Raw genomic sequence first — 12,319 nt, 5'->3', positions numbered from 1 at the left:
GCTAATGGCCGGGAAGCTGGCCCAGAGACCTGGGAACCCAGAAAAACACTTCCTGGACACAAGGTTACCAAATAAAACTGTCCAAGACGGTGGCTTCTGTCCTGCCTTGGTTCGCTGGATGGTGAAGCACATCTCGCCCTTGGCTTCCACTGTGTGGCATGTACAGGGCCGTATGCAGAGGAGAATCTACTCCTTTTCTCTCCGAGACACACGAGGGACGCCTAAATCTAATAAGTTAATTTAGACTCCTAGAAACAAGATTAAATTTTCAAATGAAGGCAGGCTCTGACAGCTAAGGCATAAATCTTTTATTTAAAATAGAGACTAAACCCATTCAAATGCAATCAGCAATGACAGATGCAGATAGAAACACGCTCTGATAGAATAGACGCGGGGTGGATTTGTTCGCTCTTGGTGACATATCACAAAGGGTGACCTCAAGTTCAGTCTGAGTGTCAGCCAACAGTGAGGACTCTGCATCCACTTCCATGTGGCTTGTTGACCCAAGGTGGAGCCAGGGGAGATGCCAAGGCAGGTGGGAGGGAGCCAGCCTTGGAGGGCATCGTCCCATTGCTACCCCCTCAGCTGCCACAAGAGGGCAGGAAAGAGGGCCAGCAGTGTTTGGCGGTCCCCAGAGTGGCAGCAAAGGAGCCTGAGGGGGAGAGAAAGGGGAGCTGTAGAGAGCAGGCAGGAGACAGTCGAGGTAAGAGGAGAAGGTAGGTAAGGACAAGTGGGGCATTTCCTGGAGCTGCCAGAGCAAAGGAAGCTCTGCAGGCCCCAGACCTCCAAACAGTCTTCTGCTTCAGCTGCCTGTGGGTGGGCATTCCTGAGTGCCAGACACCGTGCGTTCCCTACACGATCTCACTGTATCCTCACATCAAACCCTCTTACAGATCACAGGCTGAGGTTCAGAGGGGTCAAGTCCACGCCTGAACTGCGCAACCAGTTAGTGCCAGAGTCACGAGCCCTCCCAGGGCGTGCTGACTCCAGTCCCTCACTCTTCCCATCTGCCCCTCCACAGCTCACAGACATCCAGAGATGCCGGGGGGTCTAGCAAACATACTGGCACCTTGTTTGTTCTAACTCAGGCAAGGAACAGAGAATGATTTCTTCTAAGTATCACCCCCTTTTTGAAGTTTTCAGATGCTTGCTGCTGCCAGACCTCTTTACAGCAGCACAAACTCAAAGTCACCTCCACAAACATATATCCCTGAGGACCGGGGGTTCCCAGATGGATAACCCATGAGTTCATGTTCAGCATTTTCCCAACTTATTTGAACATGAAATGTTTGTGTTCCTTTCATTAGACATTAAATCACATCAATCCATCTTCCAAGGAACCCATTTTGGGAAACATTGATCTAAGAATGTTTCAAGTTGGCCTGTGGCTCCCTGCTTCTCCAGAATGCGTATTATGGTACATGAAACTTCGCCGTTAAATACCTGAAGCAGATGCCCAGAGAAGCCATCGTTGACACTGGTGGTTTTCAGTCTTTTTAGGATGTCTCCTTGGGTAACTTGATGAAAGTTGTGGGTTTTTTTTTTCCCCCAGGTGGAGAGAAGCATGCACATACATTATGTACATACACTCGAGTGTTGACTTCAGATTGAGGGGTTTGTGGGTTCTTTGTTGCCCAGAGGCCTCAGGTCATAAACCTCTGCTTAAACTCACCATCAGCTGAAGTCCTTGGTGCCACTGGCAACCGACCACTCGGCCTTGGGAAGATGGCCAAGCCTGTTGGGGTTAGGGCTGCTGAGAGGGTCTGGGTGAAGGGGTCTGGTACACTCCTGTCCTGTGACAAAGGAAGCCTGGAGGGTCATGCCAGTTTCATGTGTTCAATGTAGAGAGTGCTCAACAGGGTTCCAGAGTAGGAACGGAAGGCATCAGGCAGCTTGGTGAGCAGAGACCTCTCTGCAGGTCTGAGGGACCTGCCCACAGCCCTGTGGGGAGTATGAAGGTCAGGGCTCCCACATCTCTCAAAGCCCCCCATAGCCTAGTGCATGAGAATCTCTGTTGCTGATGCTTGCCCAGCACCCATTCCCAGTCCCCCCTTCTTCTGGGGATAACACCCTGGTTGTCCCTGGGGAACCACCCCCACCTCAAACTAGTCCATGTGTGTGGTATGGCTCGGACCTCACCCCCAGATTCAGGGCGGGCTCATGACACAGGTTTATGACCTGGACAGTCAGAGGATCCATTTTTCAGGTCACGGTGACTGGCTTAGGGATAGGCATGTGATCCAAGCCGGAACAACTAGTTCCAAAGGGATAACTTATGGAACTTTTCCTGAGAAAGAGCAGTATTCTCTTGGGACTGTGGATAAAAAAGTATGCCTGGAGCTGCTGGTAGCCACCTCGACCCATGAAGAGAGATTGCCTGAAAATGGATCCTCTACTGAAGAGATCAGGTAAGAGATGGAGAGCTGGGGTGTCCCAACGAGACCATTTGAAACTATATCCAGCCATGACCCAAATTAATCCTATCCCTGGCACAATTACATGAACCAGTGCATTTCCTGTCTTGCTTAAGAGCATGTGTGTTGGATTTCTGCCACTTGCAACTGAAAGAGTCCTGAAAAATCCCCTGTGGTTAAAAACACATCCCAGGTCCATGCCAGGTAGCTGAATTAGAATCTCCAGGAATGTAGATCTATCTATCTATCATCATCTATGTATCTATCGTCTCTCTACCTACCTATCTATACAGATATACATACCTTCCTGGGGGATCTAATGATCTAACAGCTCTAGCTTGTAATAATTTCCCCCGCTTTTGTACCATGGAGGTCACAAGATGCCCAGCTAGGGAATCCAAGATTATCCACATGCGGAATTCATCCAGTAGAAGCCCAGAAGTCAAGATATTTAACATGGTTTGTCCTTAGTTTATTCCCACTTTCAAGCTCTCAAATGGGGCTAAGAATCATGTGATTGTGACAACTTAGCTTTGCACAGGAGCGAGAAGCTGCTCTGTGTCCATCTAAACTCATCTCGTCTCCCTGTACCCACAGCTAGACCACACCTCCTATCCCCTCTTGTAGGTAGGTGTGGCCATGAGCTGGGTTCTAATCAATAAAATGTGAGAAGTGATGTATGCCATTTCCAGACTCAGCTTATAAAAATCTCCCTGGATATTCTTCATGATTTTTCCTTTTAGCTCGATAAACACAGGAACCTAAACACAGGAAGCCATGTTGGAAGGTGTCAGAGCCACAAGGAGGAAGGACCCCAGGGGTACCCGGTACCAGAATCCCTCTTGGAGGCAAGCTTCATGGCTATCAGGGATCCCTGTTTGGGGCTTTACCCAAGCCAGATATAAATGTCTATTGTGTTAAGTCACTGGGATTGGGGGAATCCCAATCCTACAGGTGTTTCCTTAACAGTGAATGTTTATGAATTTCAGATAACTTTTCCATCCATTGATTCATCTGTGTTTTATAAGAACTCTGGGTGGCAGTCTGGGAATGGCATTGTACAGATGACAATGCTTGTTCTAGCTTAAGTAGTTGGTAGGAGGACAGAAAATGCTTCTCAAAAGAGGAGTTTGATGCAGATGTGAAGAGACTATGATGATAATAGCTCTTTCCTTGGCCCTGGCCCCTTCCTATTTGTTCAGGCATTTCTGTAGTTAGAGTTCTTCCCTGGGACTCAGCACCCAACTTCCCACCCTCTCCGCCCCCAGTCCTTTCCCAGTGAAGACTCTGGGGGGGTCTGCCTCTGTTCATGGTGCTGAACCCAGTGGCGTTTATAGAGCCTTGTTATGGAATGAACTTGGACTTAAACATTAGAACTGCGCTTTACTTCTAAACATTTGTCCCCTTGGAAAGTCTTTTAACCTCTCCAAATGTTAATCTTCTTATCTGTGAAATGGAAAATTATACTTTCTTCATGAGATTGCTGTGAAGATTAAATAATATGGAGAAACTACTGGTGTAGTAGGAGTGTCATTTTACACCCTTCTCCCCCACTTAAAAATTATTGAACCACTTCCTTCCCTCCCTCCCCTCCCACCAAGAATAGCAGGTGAAATGGGGATGAGTCTTATTTATGTGTAATATTGACTTCAAGGGTCAGATCTATCATCCACTGAGGTTTGAGTGAATTCAGAAAAAGGAAACAGACTCTAGAGAGACTATCCCTCATGATTCTAGCTGCTATAGGCTATAAAGGGTTACAGAATATTCTAAGAGTTTAAGGGAGATGGAAATTTGAAACTTGAGGAAAAGTATGTTTTTGTGTCCCCTTTCTTCACTTGTAAAATGGTGAGGGGGGGCGGGTGGCAGCTCAGTTTTTCTGACCCCATAGAACAAGGACAGCTTTTAGTATTCTCGCTGCTCGTGGATCCTCTTCTTTGTAAAGATTTTGTCAACTAAACACTCTGCACTTATTAAGGAATAACTAATTCACTTCCCCAATTTTATTAATAAAAGACATTTAGGAGCGATTGTGCGATAGAAACAGTATTAAGCTTCCCAGTTTAATGGAGTGGCTGATGCTGTAGTTAGTCTGTGTGGTCTCATTACCGACTAACGTGTGGATTCCCTTAGGTTTTCTGAATTTTTGCCAAGAATTCACAGGACCCAATGCTACTTCTGTGAACCTCAGTGCAGGAGTCATTGCTTTCAGTGGGCTCTCAGAATCCTTCAAGCTCTGACCTGACCCTGTTGAGCTCTGATATACCAGGAGGGGTGGAGCACAGTGGGCACAGGAGAAGAGGAGGAGAGGGGGTTGTGGGAAAGCAATATGTACCTTGGGGGTCGGAACAGTAGGGACATCCCCTAGTGTTTGGCTTAATGCTCGTCTGGGAGATGGGGAGAGAGAGAGAGAGAGAGAGAGAGAGAGAGAGAGAGAGAGAGAGAGAGAGAGGCTGGGAAGTTGGTTTATTAATGAAAACATGCCCACCAAGAGAAATAGTCAGTTGGCCCTCTTTCTGTCAACACAGTCTCTCTCGCACATAGCATAGGAAGCTAATTTGAAATAAGAAGGATGCTTGGTGGGCATAGAACTAGAGTTAGGGAGTTCATAGTTTTAATGACATTGTCTTCAAACTATGATGGCTATTGGGATAAAACTTCCTAGAAAGGGCTATTCAGGCCCTTTCAGGAGTGGAAACCCCTCTCAGTCCCAGATAATGCTGGCAGAAATCCACTAACACTTTACCTTTGGGCTCTGCCCCCCACTCGTGCCTGCTACCAGGGAACCCACCTGAGACATTCAAGCTGCTGCACTTCTTACCTGCTCTGCGGTTCAGTGAAGCTTCTCTTAGTATGGTGAAGGAACGGCCTCCTTATCGCTGCTGGCCTCCTTTTGTAATATCTTATTGGTTGGTTTCAGCCTCAACGGTGTCACCCTCAAGTTAGGATGACAGCCATTCTGGATTTGAACTGATGGCATTCTGAGTCCAGAGCCCATTCTCTTGACCACAACCCTAACCTGCCTCTCTAAGGCACCTGGCCCTTGAACCCTAGAGGCACATCTCCTCCTTGCCCACCCTGTTCAGAAAGCTCAGCCAGAGGGCCTGGTGAGCTAGAACAGGAGGAGGTATCCCCCAGGATGCACCGACCCTGACTCCCACTCTGCAGCCTCGGCACAGCGGAGGGTTTACTCTCCTCCCAAAGGCTCAGGGCCTTGGTCTCTCCCCGGGTTTATGAGCTGAGTAGGTGAAGGGCATGTTTGACCTTTCCAGTCGCTTCTCCCTGCTTCATCACTGTAGCTGCTACAGAAAAATGAACTTTTTTTTTTTTTTGGCGGTACGCGGGCCTCTCACCGTCGTGGCCTCTCCCGCTGCGGAGCACAGGCTCCGGACGCGCAGGCTCAGCGGCCATGGCTCACGGGCCCAGCCGCTCCGCGGCATGTGGGATCTTCCCGGACCGGGGCACGAACCCGTGTACCCTGCATCAGCAGGCGGACTCTCAACCACTGCGCCACCAGGGAAGCCCCAGAAAAATGAACTTCTTTCATGCGTTTCCAACTGCCAAAAACACAGCAGCCACGGCCAAGGACTAGATGTGTGATTTGCTGTAAGCCTGTGACCTCATCCTTCCTGTAGCCTGACGCTGCCACAGCCCAGATGCGAAGCAGAGGCCTGGTGAGGTCTGCCCTGGGCCCAGGACTGAAGCCCCCCCAAGAAGGACAGAAGCTTAGAGGGCTACGCAAGGTCTACGGCAGCCATTTAACTTTAAATCTGCTCCCAGCACCCGGCTTTCCTCCCTCACTCTCAACCCCAACGTTTACCCTGATCCTCCTGGCCAGCTCGCTGCACCCCCGTCCCATGCTGCTGCCTCCAGAGCGGGTACATCTCTCTCCACTCTGGGGGGTCAACGTCCCCACGTCCTTCAGGACCCACCCACTCCTTCCCAAGTCCCTCGCCTGGGATGAACTGCTCCTGCCTTGGTCTTGCTGTTCACTTTGTGACGTGCGTTGTGTGGTTCCCTCCTCTATTGTGGCCCCTTTACTTTCAGTCTTGGGTTCTGTTTATTTGCAGGCTTTCTTCTCTTTAAAACAAAACAAACACAAGGTGCCATTGTCTGGATCTTGAGAAACTGCAGAACCCTCCTCTTTTTGCATTGCTGGGTACATTTCTTGTTTCTACCCGAATGATCGGCCAAGGCGAGAATGTTAATTTATCTGAGTGGGAGTATGCCAACATCACCCTGAAATAAAGGTGTCGGCACTTAGGATAAAACCCGAACCCCTCATGATCTGGCCCCACTCACCCTGACCTCATCTCCCATCTCTCCTCGTCACTGGCTAAGCTCTGGCCACACAGCCTTGAGTCTGGTCCTCAGGTGTGCCAAGCCTGCTTCTGCTCAGGCCTTTGCACCCATCATTCCCTCTGCCTACAGCACTCCCCTTGCATCTCTGCAGGCTGGCTCCTTCCCAGCACGTGGGCTCAGCTCAGCCTTCCCGGACCTCTCCATCTTGCCCCATACTCCCCGGTATCTCTCTATTGGAATATATTTTCCTGATATATTTTCCTCTCTGCACTTAACAATTTCAGAAGTCATCCTTTCTTTAAAAGATTAGTTTCACTTTGTTATCGTCATGCTCCACTAGGACATAAAGTCCACATGAACTGGGATCTTGCCCATTTGCTTTTGCTGCATCCTCAATGCCTAAGAGCGCTGGGTGCACAGGAAGTACCGACTTCAAGTTTGCTGAATGAATAATGGTGGGGTGATCACATACCAGTATCACATGTGAATGTCTGTCCTTCTCCTGTTTTGGGAGTTTCTACCCCAGCACCTAGTGTCTTGCCTTTAGCATGGAATAAATGTGAATGAAATGATTTAAAGGGCCCCTCACCCACTAGATTATCTTTTATGGGACAGGCCAAGTTGTGTGTTTCTGACTCTCCAGCATCTTGAAGAGCAGCCGTTCAAAGCACCTGTTGAATTGAATAGAATCCTTTGAAAGTATTATGTCAACTTTGGTAACTGAGGAAGGAGGGCCTGTCTGGCCCTTTGAATGTGACTTGTTGGACAAACTAACACCTTGAGTTCTCATTCTCAGGTGTGGGTTCTGGGTCATGTGAGTGCAAAGGCTGTGCCTCACACAGCAGATGTGTTGATGGAAACAGGGAGAAGCTGCCTAAGAGGCCGAGTGTCAGAGGAGCGGCACAGCATCCTTCTGACACTTGAAAATTGCAAATTTGAAAGACTCCTTCGCACTTGTCAGCTGTCCAGGCCTCCCCTGCACAGATGGCTTCCAGGCCTCGCCCTCCCAGGCTGGATTTCCCATTGTCCCACAGCCAGCGGCCGGTATCTTTGAGACCCACCATCGGCACAGCAACTCAAACGTCCTAGTTGCTTGGTTTCAGACTGTTTTCTCAGGTCTCTTTCAGTTACAAGTGACTTTAAAAAGGGAATATATTGGCTCAAGCACAGAAAAGATGTTGGGTAGAAGTTGCTTCAGGCGTGGCTGGATCCAGGGGGCTCTGTGTGACCCTGTTTATTCTTCATATGGGGTCTCCCATAGGGCAGCTGTTAGGGGCAAGGTGGCCCCTAGAAGCCTCAGCATCACCCATCTACTTCAATTGTCCAAACATTACTCACTCCATTCTAGGCACTCACTTTTTTCTGTTCCTTAAATAAACCAGGCATACTCTTGCCCTAGGATATCTGCACTATTCCAGGTGCATGGAAATCCCTAACCCCTCCCCTCCATTGCTGTGTATCTCATTTCCTTACCTCCTACAAAGCTTTGCTCAAAGCTACCTTCTGAAGCTGCACCTGACCACCCAATTTAAAATCAGAATCCATCTCCCCAGCATTCCCAGTCCTTACTTTGCACATCCTCTGCCCCCTCCATAGCAGTTACTGCCTTCTAACTTCCTGTATATTTATTATCTCTATTGTCCTCTAGCCCACTAGAATGTCTGTTTTGTTCGCCAATGTTTCTTCACCAGGAAAAATGTTTTGTTCACCAAGAACCCAGTAGAGTCATGTCATATAGTAGTTGCTCAATTTGTTGGATGAATGAATGAAGCAGAAAGAAATTAATTCAGCATCCAGACATAGGAAATACAGCAGTAAACAAACGGAAAGCTCTGCCTCTTGGGACCTTACTTCATGGGGGGGAAGGCAGAGAATAAATGAGATTTTTAGAGAGTACTAAATACATGGAGTTTCAGGTGACAGTAAGTGCTGTGCAGGCAGACACGGCAGATGCCCACAGTCAAGACGAGACCTAGTTCCTGGCGTATGCTGAGAACCTGACAAGGGTGGAGATGATTCTTGGTTCCTCTGCTGTTTAAATATTACTCTTTTTGAAAGCGAGACAGGATAAGCGCATTGCTAATGACAGTAATAAAGTGTCTCTCAGATTTGTTTACAGGCTGTTTGCTTTTATTTTCATTCCCTTCCCGATTCGGTTCAGGAGCGGGTGTGGGCAGCCCTCTGCCAGTCCACATTCCCTTGACATTTCCCACTCACGTGGTGTAATGAAGAAATATGCAAACTGGCTGGGAGCTACTGGTGTTTGGAAGCCCCTCTTGGAGCCAGCTGCTGCGGGGAGGAGAAGAGACCCAAACCAATAAGCAGGTATTGATTTGCATTGGCATTAATGTCTTTTTATATCAACACAAGTATTTTATCAAAACTTGCCTGGGGGGAACATCCATCTTCATATTGACAAGTGGAAGATATTACAGGGTGGGTGATCTATCTACATAGTATGGAGCTCTGCATACAAATGTAGATGCATAATCAATATTTCATCATAAAATTATGATCTGGTTTTGATGCTCTGCAAAAAGAATCTCAAGATGAATAACAAAGTACAATAATAATTTTGAAATGCAAAGATTTTTTTTTCCATTTTAATAAAAGTTGGGGGCTTCTGCTGGCCGTCCTGTGTGGGCAGCAGGAAAAGATCCGTCTGGCTGGAGGAGGGGTATGGTGGGAGCATTTGCAGACCAGAGGCTGCCTCGGTTTTGCTGTTTGAGAATCAATTGTGGACACACGCTAGGCCTATGCGTTCATCTACCTGTGGCCCCCATTGCTGGCCCACGTCCGGACCCTCTTTGGTCTCTTCATCACTTCTGTGCCAGCTTCACTGTACTTTTGGCTCCAGGGGGTGGCAGGTGCCACTCTTGTGCTCCGGGAACCACTTTAACTGCGAACGCTGAGAGCTGGAAGGGACCGGTAGTTTCTATCCCCCGGGGTGGCCCTCAGGCAGAGATTGACGAGTAGGATTAAGAGAGCCCAGCTCCCGGGCTTCCCTGGTGGCGCAGTGGTTGGGAGTCCGCCTGCCGATGCAGGGCACACGGGTTCGTGCCCCGGTCCGGGAAGATCCTACATGCCGCGGAGCGGCTGGACCCGTGAGCCATGGCCGCTGGGCCTGCGCGTCCGGAGCCTGTGCTCCGCAACGGGAGAGGCCACAACAGTGAGAGGCCCGCGTACCGCAAAAAAAAAAAAAAAGCCCAGCTCCCTAGGTCTAGTTCCCTGGGGGATCAGGTGGAAGCTGCCCTGGGGGCTTTGTTTGATCCTGTTCCTGTTCTCCCCCTGCCCCCACTTCCTGGCCTACTTCTGCTTCCCCCTCATGAGACCCCTACGAGCATTTCATAATATTACACCTGCACATGAAGCCTTGTCTACCAGTCTGCTTCTGGGAAATCTGACCTAACACATACCACCCATTCCAAAATGATTTGTTGAGCCGCTACTGTGTTCCAGGCACTGTGGCAGGAGTTAGGGATAGAACTACGAGGGAAGCAGATACAGCCCGCATCTCTGTATCAATTTTGGTGCTTTAGGTGGGCTATAAAAAAAGGAAATCTCACAAGGATGGGAAATCAGAGGGCTCCAGCACCCTCACGATACAGCAGCACCACGCACCTGGTTCTTCCACCTCTCTGCTCAGCCGGGCGCAGGGCTGGCTTCACCCTCAGGCTGGGAGCACAAGGCTGCAGCACTTCTAGCCGTCACAGCCAGACATAACAGCATCCAGAGGAAGATGAACGACCATCTCTTCTTGTGGCTTTCTCCTTAAAGCAAGGACGCTTTCCTAGGTCCCTGTCTCCCCTAGCAGAACTACCTTTGTCTCATTGGCCTGATACGGGTCACATGCTCCCTCTCGGAGCCTGTCCCTGGCAAGGGGTAGAATTACCCTTGGGCCAGTCAGGTTCACCCTGGGGCCTGGGGGTTAGGATGGTTTCTCCCGGCTTGGGGACGTTTGAGGCCATGGACAGCTGAATGCAACAGCGGGGGTTCTGTTAGGAGGGAGAGAGGGTTGATGTTGGGTGGGGACCACTGCTCCTCTGTCACTCTGCCCTCTGGGTTCCTTCCTGGCACCTCCCTCTGGCCACCATTCAACACTCACTGTCTGTTTATGCGATTTGGTCTGTCTTCCTTCTACATAGTGACTCTCTGAAGGCAGCAACCTGTTTTGCTCACTGCTCACCTATGAATAGCATAATGTCACACATATAATTTGCTCAATAAATATTTGGTGAATAAGTGAACGGTAATAGTGACCAAATGAGTGTATAAACGATCATCTATGGTTTGAAAGGCAGGTGTGAAGTGATGGTGAGGGGGTTTCCCACCCCCCTCCGGTGGGGCATGCCCCGTGATGATGGCAGAGCAAGGGGGCCACCGCTCCCGGATGAAGGAGACAGGATAAAGCAGGAAGGGAGGGAGCGAGGGCTGAGGCTTTGGGTGAGAAAGGCCTGGGCTCACCTGGGCTCTGACACCAACTTTAGGTGTTACCCCTCCTCTCTGGGCCTCACTACTTTCTCTAGAGGAGTTGGGAGGATTCGATCATTGACCAATTTGCTGAGCACTTCTTATGTGAAGACGCTGGGATGCATGCAGGAAAAGCACAGGGTGTGATTCAGGCGTTTGGGGGATCCAGCTGTGGGGCTCAGGGCTGGATCCTTAAGTTGAGGTTTGAAGGATGCATATTCGGGCAGCTGGGGGTGGAAATGGGGACGCACCGCAGGCAGAGAGAAAAAAGCAGGTAGAGAGATGCTGGGGTGGGACCTGGGCTTGTTTGAGGAGAACAAGGCTGGCCTGGCATGAACTTGGGGTGGGCAGGGGCGCGTGGTAGGAGATGAGGCAGCGAGGTCAGTGGGAGCTGCAGCCAGGAGGTGGCACAGCACAGACTTTGTACTTTATTCCCAGGGTGACAGACATTACTGATGATGTTCAGAGTGAAGCGAGGGGATGAAGATGGGCAGACTGGGGGAGGGGCTGCTGCAGTCTCCTAGCAGGAGTCGAGGTGGCTTGGATTGGCACAGTGACAGTGGCGAAGGAGAGAAAGGGCCTGACTGGGGAGGTCCTCAGGAGGAGATCTGGTAGCTGGGAGTCCAAGATTCTGCCCTGGTTGGGCGTCAAGGACACCTGTCCTCTCCTGCTTCTTGAGCAGTATAAACCAGGTTCTTGCCACCCAGGAGGGAAGCTTTCTTTCACTCTGTGCCCAGGGAAGGAAGGGGCGAATCAAGCATAAGGCAGCTAAGGAATACTATGTAATCAATCACCCTAGCTTAAATTAAATGCAGTGTCCAAACGTGTTGCCTAGCATTTTTTCCACACCAAGCAGAGGCCAAGGTGGATAACCAGTACATCTAGAGTATCGCTATTTGAAGGTGGAGAAAGGCATCCTCATTATTTCTGGTGAATGAGAATGTTGGAGGGGGAAAAAAATAAGGGAAATGTTTTGGGGCATAAGTTCTAGAAAAACTAACACCTTGTCCAAAATGAGTGGTGATGTCATGGAAAGTGCATAGAATTTGGAGTCAGAATCCCAGTCATGCTGTGTGACCCTGGGTGGGTCATTAGCCTCTCTGATTCTTATTTTCCTCACCTATAAGATGGGG

The sequence above is a fragment of the Delphinapterus leucas genome, chromosome 20 (assembly GCF_059928025.1).
Source record: "Delphinapterus leucas isolate spDelLeu-1000000601 "Yukka" chromosome 20, BTC_Dleu_Yukka2, whole genome shotgun sequence".
Lineage (NCBI taxonomy): Eukaryota > Metazoa > Chordata > Mammalia > Artiodactyla > Monodontidae > Delphinapterus > Delphinapterus leucas.
The sequence above is the reverse complement of the archived record's forward strand: the minus strand, read 5'-3'. Positions refer to the sequence as shown.